At 38.3% G+C, this 13931-nt stretch overlaps 1 protein-coding gene and 1 pseudogene across 1 annotated transcript in view; one reads left to right on the top strand and one right to left on the bottom strand.

Moving 5' to 3' along the window:
- The window catches only part of LOC131431054 (bone morphogenetic protein receptor type-1B), a 335571-nt gene that overhangs the window by 213343 nt on the left and 108297 nt on the right, over positions 1-13931 (bottom strand). The gene's annotated exons all lie outside the window — the stretch shown is intronic.
- Positions 11406-11561, top strand: LOC131433378 (U4 spliceosomal RNA; annotated as a pseudogene).

Genomic DNA, 13931 nt, shown 5'->3' with positions numbered 1-13931 from the left:
CGGTGATTTCTAACTGGTGGCGGGGCGGAACGCGCAGAGGCACCGCAGAATCTCCACCGAATTTATGTGAAGGAAAATATAAAATAAAGCATTACTTTCGAGAATATTAAACGAACCCAATAAAGAATACGGAGATTGGGAAAGAGATAATGACCTTCTGTGTTCCGACTAGGGTGGTTGTGGATGGTTTATGCAATGATCAATCCTTGTCAAGGATGCATTAAAAACATTTATCATTTAGAATCAATGAGCTAAATTAAATTAGGAAAGTAAGTTCAATATACTTTAAATCGAATTATCGATTTTGTAACATTTTTAACGGTGTTCCTCCTTGATTATCCAAAACGTCCTACTTCAATTTGAGCATTTGAATACACATAAAAAACTTCAATATCTTTTAGTCCGTTCTTTTTGATTAACAAAAGAACTTCGTTAACCCCTTCGCATTTACCAAATTTTCGGACAACTAAACCGAACGGTATTTAGTTCTGTGCGACTCAGTTCAATCCGACACATACACATATTACGGTGCAGTAAGAAGCCGCAAACGAATTAAAACGATACGATTTTGATTAGATCAGGAAAACACGTTCCTTCACCCTTGTTCTCTTTCACTTCTACCATGCTTGGGGCCCGTCAGAACGTCTCCACGTCCAACGGCATCATCAGTGCCAAGCGAAGACACCTTGCTCTCCGTACCAACATAGGTACTCAAGTGCTGGACTGGCACCTACATCATAAACCGGAGGAAATTTGTATAATCACGATCGGAGCATATCTCCACCTCGTTCCTCCCATCGACCACCGCACGAAGGGAGAAAAAAGTGCAAAGAAAACAGGGCATAAACGACCGCTCATTACCTAACACCTCTGCGGGGCTCATTACGGATGCCCTTCCCGTCGCTACCGCCTTCCCAGGACGAACAAGAAACAGAGCTCGGTTAGGTCATTACACAGTGGAATAGTTGCGATTTATCATCGGAATCTTGTTTGGCCACCCAATTGGGTTCCGACAGGACATGTAGATCAACACTCATTCGTCGTGGTGTACGCAGTACCAACGTGCAAGAGCTACTGATTGACATGATCTGCGCGGAGCAGATCTGGATCGCTGAAACAAATTAATCCCTTGTGGGAACAAACAGCCTGCGGGTATGTCGAGTTTGGTCGTAGCACACTGAACCTACTGAACCGGTTGGTGAGTCGGATGTCACTAAATATACTATCTTACATTTAGGGAAATTAGACGAAGCAAGGTGGAGTTTAATTAGTGGCTAATTAGTGCGAGCTGGAGAATGTGTCAGTTAATAATGCGGCATTTTTTCAAGAGATGTCTCTGCCATTAGGGATTATTTCTACGTGTAAATTCGGAACGTCGAATCGTGACGTCAGACCAGAAATTAATTCATTTTGAGAATGCCAATTGCAGAAAATCATGGGTCGACCCCGGCCAACCATTGGCACGGAATGGTATCTTGTATTACGAGCTTCTCAAACCAAGAAAAAAAGTGTAAAACAATAATCACTACCGACAGAAAATGATTGAATCAAACATTGCTCGAAAAACAACTAAGATGTTCTACAAGACACGAAAAAGCCATGTTGCAACGCGATAACGTCACCCCCGCACACTCAGCGAAAACGGTCAATAACATCATTTCTGAACTCAGATGGAAACTTTTGCCTCAGCGGCCAAACTCCCCAGACTAGACCCCTTCCGACTACCACTTGTTACAATCGATTTCTTAAAACACTAGTAGAGCAACACTTCACTAGTTATGACGGTGTGGAAAAAAGATTTCAACGCTGAATCGCTTCAAACGATGTATAGTTCTTTCGAAGTAGTATTCATGAGTGATAGAAAGATGGAAAAAATGCATAGCTTTCAAAGGCAACCACCTTCAATTAAGTACCTTGAATCTATAACTTACAATCAACATGCATTTCCATTCAAGAAATTCCGAATTATTGAAAGGTACACGGTATATTTTTTTAGTGCTTTTCATGCGAATGCAACATCAAATATCAAACCTGTTTGAACGTCAAAATTAAAACAATCCTATGTAACTCTAATTCCAAGATAAAACATGTTTACCTATACATAATTCTTAACAAATATTTCATCATCTACCAATTTACTTTTTCATTAAATTCGTTAGATCACGTTGTCTAAATATGAGAATCTTATATCATTATATTAATTAGAGGGTAACGATAAAAATTACAATGTCTGTCCGTGTTCCAGGTACTCCATACATTAATTTACAAGTTGATGGTCCCGGCCGCGATGAAAATGTCGCTCTTCCAGTCCCATGAACAGATGACGACCTGTCACTCAATATATTTATCTGCGAACTTCGACAGCCTAATTTGTTTGAAAATCAGTACAGTATTTCCTCTTCCAGTTGTCATGATTCTGTCCAGGAAACTGTTTGAAGTCTACCATCTTCATATATATTTTCCGCGGATTTTGTATGCTTATCGTTGGGGTTTGGAGTCACCACCGTCTTGCAAGGCTCGACACTTTGGACTGAGAGGTTGGTGTTCACATTTGCATTTCTCTGTAATTCAGTCTTCCTAGCCTAGCGGCTTTTTTTTACATTGACAGTTGATTTGACCACATTTTACATGTACTTGGCGTGCGAGTAGATCGGATTTTCTAAATGTGCGAGCAAAATTTCGACGCATTACAATTCTAGCTTCGATGCCTATTTTCACAACTTAACAGCAAATGCCAAATCAATTAGTAAATTTTATGCTACAAACAAATCTTTGAAACAATAGGAAAGCGTTTTTTTTTTTAAATTTGCCGATTTTTGTTAGTAGCGTCTTTCAAGGGTTTATGTGCTTAGAACACATAACCAATTTTAATTGCCATTACTTTTCGTCATCGATTCTTTAATGCATAACAGTTCACGTTGCACTGTTCAACATAAGTCGCTAAGCAGACGCAAAGTTTCGGTTATTTACAGGACACAGCATTTTTTCGACTGTTACTGGCCGATTCAGGTTTGGTCTTTTGGAGGTCAGCTTTATGTTGTGCAACGCTATAACGAGTTCGATTTATCAGTGCATTCCCAGATTATGATGAACTACTAATGCCAACTAACGATTCAAAATAAGTTGCTAAGCAGACAAAAATGTAATCCCATTTGCAAAAGACTTACGGCTCCAAGATATCATGTCTTTACTGAAGTGCCGAAAGAATGGAACTTAGTGACGACTTTCTGGCCGTCAACGGATAGAAGTTATTTAGAGGTTTTGATATCGCATGGGTACCAGTTTGTGCTCAGTGTAAATCCTTCATGTGTCATCAGTGTTTTAGCAGATTATGTTGAACTGCTAACGCCACCTAACCGCTAAGCCGATATAAAGTCAATTTTCACTTATTCGACTTAAGAATTTCGTGAACTACTCAAACGGTCAGATTTTTTCAGAAAATTTGAAAATTCGGATATCATCATCTTAGATGAAAATAGCCATAATCGGTTTAAAAACTATCGACAAACTGTATCTTGTCATCGTGAATTTCAGGATGATTTCAAATGTTTTTCGGCATGCAAACGGCGATTTAAGAATATACCTTTCGTAAAATTTTGGCTCGAAGACTATTTGTTAAAGTTCCAATTGTAATTATTTTTTTACGCATATTTTGTTTACACCAAATTTTCGACTCCTTAGATGAATGTTTTACTGTCTCACAAAAATTAATGTTTCTGGGTGACTTCCGGCCTGCAATCAAAATAAACGCCACGAAAAACTATGTTACCACGAAAACAATGAATGAAATTTCGATTTATCTACTAAACTATTTGGAAGATTAAGCTCTTCGCTGCGAGTATTAGCGAAGTATCCATGAAAATATCACGTATCGCGTAGGAAGTCAGTGTGACTGCCCTAGAAAAGTACCCTCCACTTTACAACTCATCTGTCAAGACAAGATGAAATCGATTGTAGCTCCCACACCGTCATTTCGAATTATACAGTTTAAGTTTTATGATAGATTAGGGTGAAGCTCAACCTAGGCAAATGTAGCGTTGGGTCTCCATTATGCTCGCAGCGCCCACAAGCGTCAACGGAACCGAAAATAAAATGCCTACTAATAATCACTAGATTACCATTACCTTCGATGGTGATGATGATGATCAGGATGGTCATGTTTATGATGCTGAGGTGGGACTCGATAGCTATTCATCGTCAATGGTGGTGTTGAAGCCATGAAGACAGGCTTAGGTTTGTAGATCTCTGATATTACGCCGAATTGTGTTGTACGTGATGATGCATTTCGTAAAGAAGGTTGATTCCAGAAAATTTATTCGGGCTGTGCGGTTATGGCTATGTGGTTAGGGATTCATCACCATAAAAAACGATTTATTTTTGATGATCGGGGCGATTTTGTGACTTGTTGCGTAGAGCCGGGAAAAAGTGTGTCACTGACTGTCTGCCATTCCTACTCAGCACTTTATGGACCCCATAAGTAGTGATCATCCGAATGACTTTCAATAAATTTTAACACTACGCTGTGGTGGATTACCACTGTCCAAGATCGACGGAAGCGGATTAAACATGATTTAGTTGGTAAGATATATGAAAAGAAGAGAGCCGTCCGAAATTAGAAAAGCAGTAATCCAATTAGGATGCATAATTCACTGGTCGGGCTGACACGCAAGATACACTCATTATCGGTGTTTAATCCACTTTTATTGCACCATCGGGAACTCGAACACGTAGCTTTGATGATGACGGCGATGTGGACCACCCGTAGTGCGAAGCTGCGAAGTGCGAAATTTCAATCTTGGCTTTCCGGTAGGCACACTACTACCTTCTTCGATGCGGGATATTATGTTATGATTATTGCTTCACAGATTAATTTTATGACTAGCAACGCGAATCATTCTCTCGTGTATGTACTCTTCGTATGAAGAAAAATCAAAAAGTTGTCGCAATTGAGTAACATGCTGATCTGTTTGATTCGAAACATTTATCATTCGTCATTAGTTTTACGTAAAACACGCTTCCTGAACCACAGAAACACACAGAAAAGAAGCGATAGAAAATCAATATAAAGGTTTTAACCATGTGGCTCGGGTGATTCAAATTTAGAAATTTTTATTTATTAAATCACACATAGACTAAGTGAAAAGTTAAAGTAAGCTATTCGAATTTACTTCTGGTTATTTATTTATTTTCGAATAAACTGATTTGTAAGAATAACTATCGCTCTAGTAAAGTGATCCTCGATTTGTCTCAGTGAATTTTTATGCTCTGTAACTACTCTTATCCTAACAATTTCAAGACAAATTATGAACTTGTCACACCTCATACTCTGCTATCATAGTAAATGCCTAGACAGTTAAACCAATTTAAATAAAAATATCTAAGACAATCAATTAAAGCAGCTCATTTAAAAGAAAGATATTTCTGTTAGTTCAATAAAATTACGCATATTATTCAAGTTGAACCATTTTAATTTTGACGAATCGTCATATGAGCAATTCCAGAAATGCTTCATGGCTTCAGTAATTGTGAACCGATGGAAAGGTCAATCCGACTCACGACTGATTTTTAAAAAGGGCATATATATTTTTGCATTTCACAAAAAATGCCTTTTTAAAATCGTTGTAACTCGGAATACGTTAATTGTATATTTTTAGAGTGCCCTATTGATTCCCTACAACTTCTTTCTGGACGTCATTTTTGTACGATTAACGGTTTCCGAATTACAACGAGAAGAACTTGTTCATTTGCATGCACCGGTAAACTGTTTTAGCTGTAACTTCTTCATTTTTCAAAAGGCACAGATGAGATAGCCATGAATCTGTAGGTTTAAATAACAGCTTTAGAATAAAAATTATCAAAAAAAATGAAAACCCTGATTTTTTTTTATTTAACTTTTTCGGATTATTTTGTAATTATTGAGAAAAAAATCAAAATTTTTTTCCAGTTTATATTTTTTTAGAGCGCTCTATCGATTCCCTACAACTTTTTCCTGAACGCCACTTTTGTACAATTAATGGTTTCCGAGTAACAACGATTTGAAAAAAGCAATTTTGGTGACATGCAAAAATACATACGCCCTTTTTAAAAATCAGTCGTGAGTTGGATTTACCTCTCCATCGGTTCAAAAACTTATGATTTGCCATACTGAAGCCATTTGCAAAGTTTCATCCAAATTTTAGATCAGTTTGGATTCTATCGCCACTGCGAGCAGATGTATTTTGTGTCGTTTGCAAAGCTAGTTTCGCCTCCGACAAGAGCGATTACGTCACAGCTGCCAGTCATTTGCATGGATGAAAAAGCAACGGTGGAGAGCATTACACAAAATCAGCCGATCTAATGGCTCTAAAAGTTTTCTAAAGAACTATTAGGATTTCTCGCTCGCAAATCGAAGGGAAATATCCTCAGTTTAGTGCAAATCTAGAACAATTTGGTTAGATTTGTGCACTTTTAGCTGTGTGAAATTCACAGTAATCTAGATCAAGTGAAGATCTAGATCTTTGTTTTCGCGAAAAATGTGGAAAAGGAGAATGCTTGCATAATTCATACAATTGATCAACTAATTGATATTCGGAAGTGTTAAGGAACATGTCAGTTGTTTTCGTATTCATGACATCCAGTTATGTCTCTGACATTACCCACCCGCCTTTTCTTATCGCGCTGTAATACCGGATCCAAAAGTCGGATCTAGATCAACTATTCGCGAAATTTTTTAAAGAATTTTGAGACCTTTTATTTGCATCATGGTTTGTGAAAATCGGTTAAACAATTTCTGAGAGAAATGAGTGCGCATTTTCTCATAGATTTGCACATATTCATGTAATTCCGGAACCGGAAGTCGACTAAAGATAAAATTCAATAGCAGACTTAAGACCTTTCGTTCGAATTTAGTTAGGTGAAAATCGGTCACGCCGTCTCTGAGAAAAAAGAGTGACATTTTTGTTTATTTTCTTGTGCGTATCACCCTGTAATTCCGGAACCAGAAGTCGGATCGGGATAAAATTCTATGGGACCATAACACCTTTTATTTGAATTCGAGTTTGTGAAAATCGGTTCAGCCACACGGAGAACCCGCAGATCACAAAATTACAATATTCCAATTGTTGTTTCGCGCTCTGGTTGTTTCAACTAAAATGTTGTTGATTTAACTAACATATCTGTTGATTTTGACCTAACCATTCAGGTAACCAAAATTGTTGTATTCAAATGCTGTCACTTGGCGGAGAACGAAGACAGCGAAAGGCAGAACAAAAAACCTCTTCATTTCACCAGAAGCGTTTCATATTGAAAATTTTCAATGGTAAATGAACGTCATTTATGTTAGATACGTAGTGGTCGTTTTATGTAAGTGAAAGTATACAAAAGAATATAACAGTTAATTGTAAAACAAGTTTTCCATGTGTTAAATTCCAACAGTATGAATGTTTTAATTTCATCTGAGAGTAATGTATTCTAGGACAGTTCATGTCAATGTTATTAAAACCGCTTAACGCTTAAAACTTTTCTGCTAAAGTGAAGTGGTACTATTTGTATTTTCTTGAAAGTGTATCTGTAGCATTAGGTTTACCTGCGAGCCATTCTGCAAGTGAAGGAAAAATTTCCTAATTCCCTGTGACCATTTTTCTGGTTCCCTTTTGAGAATTGTAATCTTTTGGCTCATTTCCATATCCTTTGTGAGTTTAGTGATAAAGATATAAGCAGTTAATTAGGTAAAATTTCGTTGTTCAAGCAGTGAACGATTAGCTGCCCCCCGAAGAGGCTAACAGTAATAAATATTCGTTGCAATTGGCGTCTTAAGTTCAAATAACTGAATAATTGGTTGAAACAACTGAGACATTTTTTTGCTTTCATGCATACAAGTAACTTAGCTGGGATTGTGTCTTTGCTCAATTGCACGAGTGACATCTCATTGAAACGTTTCATTGTTCGCTCAGGGTGTTTGGCTCAGTTTGTGTTCAACTGAAACGTTTCATTACTTGTTGGGTATCGTTGCTAAGCTGCCAGTACGATAAATCAAAAATGACAGGGGGACGGGTATAGCGTGATGGGATAGTCGATGCCTATCACGCAGCCCACCTGGGTTCGATTCCCAACCCCGCACATAGGATCAGAAAGATTTTCTGGTCCGAAGAGGTGAATGACCTTAAGGTGTTAAAACCTCTATAATTGAAACAAAAAAAAATGACAGATTAGTTAAAACAACAGTCGATTAGTTGTACCAAATTTTAACCAATCAAAATCAGAAAAACAACTAATATTTTAGTTGTTTTGCGATCCCTGGCTTTTCCGTGTGGAAGCAGGAACCCTGTGGATCTACTCTTGACTACACCTTTTTGCCGACGGATCCACACGGCCTCTAGGCTAGTCCTGTCCTGAGAGAGATAGTAGATACTATCAACTCCAGCTCCTTACGCACATGTGAAAGATAAACTACATAAACTTGCATACAGATTTAAAATAAATTTACAATCATGCATGTTGAATAGTCGGTAACTATGTGGATGATGTTTGTATCTGTGCTTTTTCGCAAGTTTCCCTGCCGTCAAATTTAAATTCTTACAATGTCATGTTTACACAATTATAATATAACCTTCCAAACCGTTTTCGACTAACGAAACTGTTCTTCAGCGTAAAATTTCACGAGGCGATCAGCAATTTGGGTCAAACCATATATCTTTCTTAATGCCGCTGAAAGATCCAACAGCAGGCACGAACAGCATAAAAATTCATACGAAATTTGAAACCTTTTCATAATTCATCGACCCTCCCTCAAAGACGATTAACGTATTTCCAGGGGTGCCAACCGGGTAGAGGTTTGTGAAAACTGCGAATAACATGACATATTAATTTACCCCTCGCTGTCCATCGGATGACGGTTGGCACAGGCAAATGGTGCTGATAACCGCTGATTGCTAAACCTGCTAATTTTGAAAAACAGTGCACAAATTCAACACTCCAAGATAGACAACATCTCGGTTAATGACTGAGGTAACCATTAGTAAACCAAAACTGCAAAACTCTAGGATATAGATGCATTACGGTAAAATATAGTTTACTCATCAGTTAATTGAGCTGTCAGACTCATTTCCCGTATACATTTGAAGCCACCCAGGTAGACGATAAATCTACTGCATATAATTAAGCACACAACGCAGCAGAAGCGCAACATGTTTGCCCACTTCTATCCAGGGGGAAGATGTGTTCAGCTTGACGATGAGGACCCTTGTACAAATCGAGTAATTATGTATTCTAATTTATTCACGCATGGCTTTCTATCACCTCTTGGCATTCGGTAACGCCTCCTACGCGTTGGACCGTGGCCGAATGCGAGAAGTAGAAATTTAAACACTTGGACCTCATCGGATCCCACAGCTTGACCCGGGCGGATGGGGATTTGCCTAACGGAAAGCTCACTGTTTACGTCGCTTTTGGACGTACAAACAAGACTCGAAACTCGCATCCTACGCAGAGTCAATGTCTTCTTTTTGGAAATTGATTTGTTCACCCTGGTGTTGTGTACAGGGTAGCCATTTTCGTCACCAAGAGAATAACAATTCTTACCATACAGTTGGAAAACGCATAATTATATTGATTAGGGCTAACCACAAAACCAACACGAGGCAGCGAGTGTAGAAAGTATTCAATTACTGCTTAGACTGTAAACAAAAGCTTAAATCTTGAAATACTTCGAGACATCAAACGCAGTAAACCGCCGCAATCAAAATATAGCTTATTCAAAGTTGAAAACTCGGGAATCCATCCATGTGCAAATAATGTGATGTGGTGTACGACATGAGAATCCTCTTACTAGTGACAAACCGAGACAAACAGGGCACTGGGGAAAAACGGGGTGTTCCTTCGATGCGGCAATTTTGATTCAAAGCGACATGTGCAACGAAACGGTAAGTGTTTTGCTTGAGTAAACCCAATACGTTTCGTCTCAGTGTGCGATAATGATTAGAACGGGCAAGTTTCAGCAATTTCATTCATTCATTCGTTGATTTGTTTGTAGCGTTTCGGGTCAGTGCCAATGAGAGGCGTAAAATTGAATAGAATCGACAGTCAATTCTTCCTCGTAATCACTGGAGGCCAGCAGAAAATAGTGGACTCTTATCAGCTAGTTTATTGCCTTCTGTGTTTCAGAATTGCGTATGATTATGCTCCAAAAATAAATACTGCGTCGAGCAATTTAACGGAAGTAATATAAATTTAATGATAGGAAATTATGAAACAAATTTATTTTTCTGTTATTGATTTCCATGTTCAATGATTTCCGTGTTCGCCGACCAATCTCCTCTATAAACCCACGTAAACAGAAGCAGAAACATACTTTTTCGGTGAACTATCGTTGACAAACTGAAATATAGTGGGAGCATCTCTGCTTCTCAATAATTTGCTCTATAAAAACTGAACACTTCAACAGCTGCCTGTTGCTCTGTCAGCAATATTAGTTTGATATCAAATTTCATGCCAACCCCCTTTTTTTAATCCATTTCTGAACTGATGTCCAAGAAAACCAAACTAAGTTAAGCACATTTGGCAAGCTTCATCATGAAATCTCGACGCTTGCTCTGTAGAGCTTTGATCTGCAGAAGTATCCGCGAGTTGGCCGATCGTGGAGACACAACATCCTCATCAAAATGCAGTTATCGTAAATCTGTTATTAGTTTTCAGTGATTTCGCACGTTCACTAACGAATTTATAGCCGAGAAAAGAATAAAAAAAACCGTTGAATAGATTAGGTTTTATACCAATCGCAACCATTCTACACGTATCATCTACGGATACTACGGAAACACATTTAAAAATGAGTTGGCATAGCACAGCTTGCGCACAGTGGTTTAACACGGGTGAAAACTTGATCGAAATAAGTCAAAAAATTGACATCACAAGAATAAATTTAGCGTAAATCAAATCCTGGAAAATGATAATAATAAACATAATCGGGAATCGATGCAGAAACACTAAACAAATAAACCACCCATCCCAGCCTTGACATTTTGACAACGATGATCCATGACCTTCATTTGTTAGTGAAAAAAGCTACTGTGCTAATCATTTTAATCACTACCAATGGGTGTGGCAGCTAGTAAATGAAGTTCATATGTGAGCAGAGGGCACTCGACTATAAACATGGTTCGAACATTTTCGAAATGAATTCCATTATTTCTTTTTCTAACTGGTTTCTCATTATCATCATAGCTAAATAAAAGAAATCGAACTCTCATCGATGGTTCTATTTGGGTATTTTGTGCTCAGGGTAGTACTACGGTAGTAGCAGTGAAATTTCATTTCAATCGAACATTTTAAGATGAAAATGAAGCTTATGGCCATACTCAGATGAAACTCCCAGAATGCATAATCGTACCTAGTCACTTGAAGTTTTGTTTGCTCAATTTCAAGTGCCAAGCTTTGCGCATTGGCGATATCATAACCAATGAGGTTCAACTGAGATGCGATTATTACCAATTGAAAACTAAGTGCCAAGTAGTCTACCTGTTTCATTGTGTGTTGGTAGTGAGCAAGTTTGAATGAATAGGCACGAATATCATTTCGATAACGAAAACTCTCTCCGCCCAGAATTATAAATAGAGGGTAGCGGTTCTCATTTGAGTTTTTGATTGTCACCAGTAAGTCTATAATTTTCGACTGTTAGAAATGTAAAGAGATGTGTTCCCAAATATTAAAAATGAAAACTGGAAGAGGGAACAATTAATTTATGTTTATTTTGTAATTGATATTTCAGTTATCATGGCTGGTTTACCTTTCATCGATTATCTTGAAATAATTCAAATGGTTAAATGAACCTCATTTGAAGTCCGCTCTCTCATTCAATTGAAAGAGATATTTCATTCCAAGAGGTCAACAGACGGTGGTTAAAATGAGCTTCGAGTGAAAGAGAAACGAATGAAAAACTCGTTATGTACGTCAGCGAAGGTTGTGTGTTAGAATGTGAAGTAATCGTCAATATGTGCCACATTCGGTTGCAATTGAATTGAATGAAGTTTTACAGCACTAGGTAGTAGAACTTTGGTGCAAGATTTGGAAGCGGGGTAATACATAGAACAGAGATAAAGTATAACACTATAGCTCAGCAAAGTCATGACACTATATTCCAATGTGGAACTTAACGTTGACAGCCGACTCATCAGTGGACAGCACAGTTGCATAACTAGTGATACGATTTTATTGATCAGTTCAAGGACTTGCCAGTGGATGCGGGTAGACTTACAGTAGCCCCGATATAACTCATCCATTCACCTTTTTACTATAGCTATTACCGAAAAGCGAACAAAAAGGGTTGGGCGGATATGTAAGTAGAGTCACTTACTCGTTTTCCGCGGGAATAAAAGATGCTCTTCCAACCATAATATCCAGTGCATGGATGAAGCATATCGCTATACATGCTTGAACCCGCCTGATGGTTTGTTTGAAAAGGGCGCGTCCTTCAAGTGACCGGGGCTGGCGATCCACAATCCCTCGTCCAGTCATCAATTCGTCCGATGCGACAAGTGATACGATTCTATTGACATCAAAAATCCTTTCAAGGCAAAGTTCACACATCGAACTACTGGCTTGTGAGAACACTCTATGAGTCACCAGTACGGGATGTTTCATGCGATCAATAGAAAAGTAGAAATGACAATAAATACATACAACATTTAGGAAAAGCTCCAAAATTCTACAAGATCCTTATATAATGTTTTTGGATTATGTTTATGTTTATATAGATTTATTTATCCCCGGCTTTAGCCAAGTTACGGTCTTTCACCGAGTTATGTTTTTAGATTCTATTTACCCGACTCTCGAAAAAACGCACGGAAAATCACTAGAAAAATATTTTATTTCAAAATATTTCCTGTAAGAAACAAGGTTTCTACGCTCGAAAAAAATGTTCAAATAAAAGTTTATTTTACGTCATACGCGAACTTTTCAAAGAAATATCTCTGCATCTTCAAGGCAAAACAGCAAAAAATATTTTTCATCTACTAGTTTTGTTACGGTATGTACCAGGTAGACACGACTGTTATTTTTTTTTTAATTTTATCTTCGACTCATTAATGCATTCTATGCTCTGATAAATCGAAGAAGAAAATTTATATAATAAAAAACTAATATTTTTCAAATTTTCGAATTGATCCGGAAACGCGAAAGAAAATTCTGCACACTTGGTGCTCAGAAAGTGGTGTCACGTACAACGAAATTGCAAAACGGGCGAAAGTGCACCACACCAGTGTTAAAAATATTATCGAGAAGTTCGGTAAGAGCCTTTCCATAAAGGATTTGCCCCGATCCGGTAGGAAAACGGGTCCCATCAAGCCCGGCCGGGACTTAAAAGTGGTTGAGTACATCAGGAAAAACCCATCGGCGTTGACGAGGGATTTAGCCAAGCAGTTCAACACCAGCATCGGGATGATTCAACGGATCAAAGTTCGGAACTCCCTGAAAACGTACAAGAAACAGAAGGTCCCTGGTACAGCAAATTCAGGTCAAAACAAGAGCGCGAAAACTGTATAACCGGATTCTACAGAATAAAGACGGATGCATCCTGATCGACGACGAAACCAACGCCAAGGAAGACTCTCGAACGCTGCCCGGAACACAATATTATACGAAATCGGTGTACTAGGACCTGGATGACGCTGACACCACGTGGCGATGGAAAAGTTTGGGCAGAAGCTGTTGGTCTGGCAAGCAATTTGTAGAAGAGGCAAGAGCTCGGCGCACAGGCATAAGCTTCGATTGACTTGAAAATCATAAAAAAAATCGCAAAAATGGTGTTTTTTATCTGTTAATACCCGAAACCAGAAAATGACCACATGGCACAAAAATATTCTAGTGCCCACTGTGACGAAGACCGATAGATTTCCTAACATCGCAGATGTATATGCGAAATTATCACATCCCACTAGAGGAGTATCAAATGATCACTC

This window comes from Malaya genurostris, chromosome 2, assembly GCF_030247185.1.
Source record: "Malaya genurostris strain Urasoe2022 chromosome 2, Malgen_1.1, whole genome shotgun sequence".
Classification (NCBI taxonomy): domain Eukaryota; kingdom Metazoa; phylum Arthropoda; class Insecta; order Diptera; family Culicidae; genus Malaya; species Malaya genurostris.
This window is presented reverse-complemented; position numbering and strand designations above follow the sequence as displayed.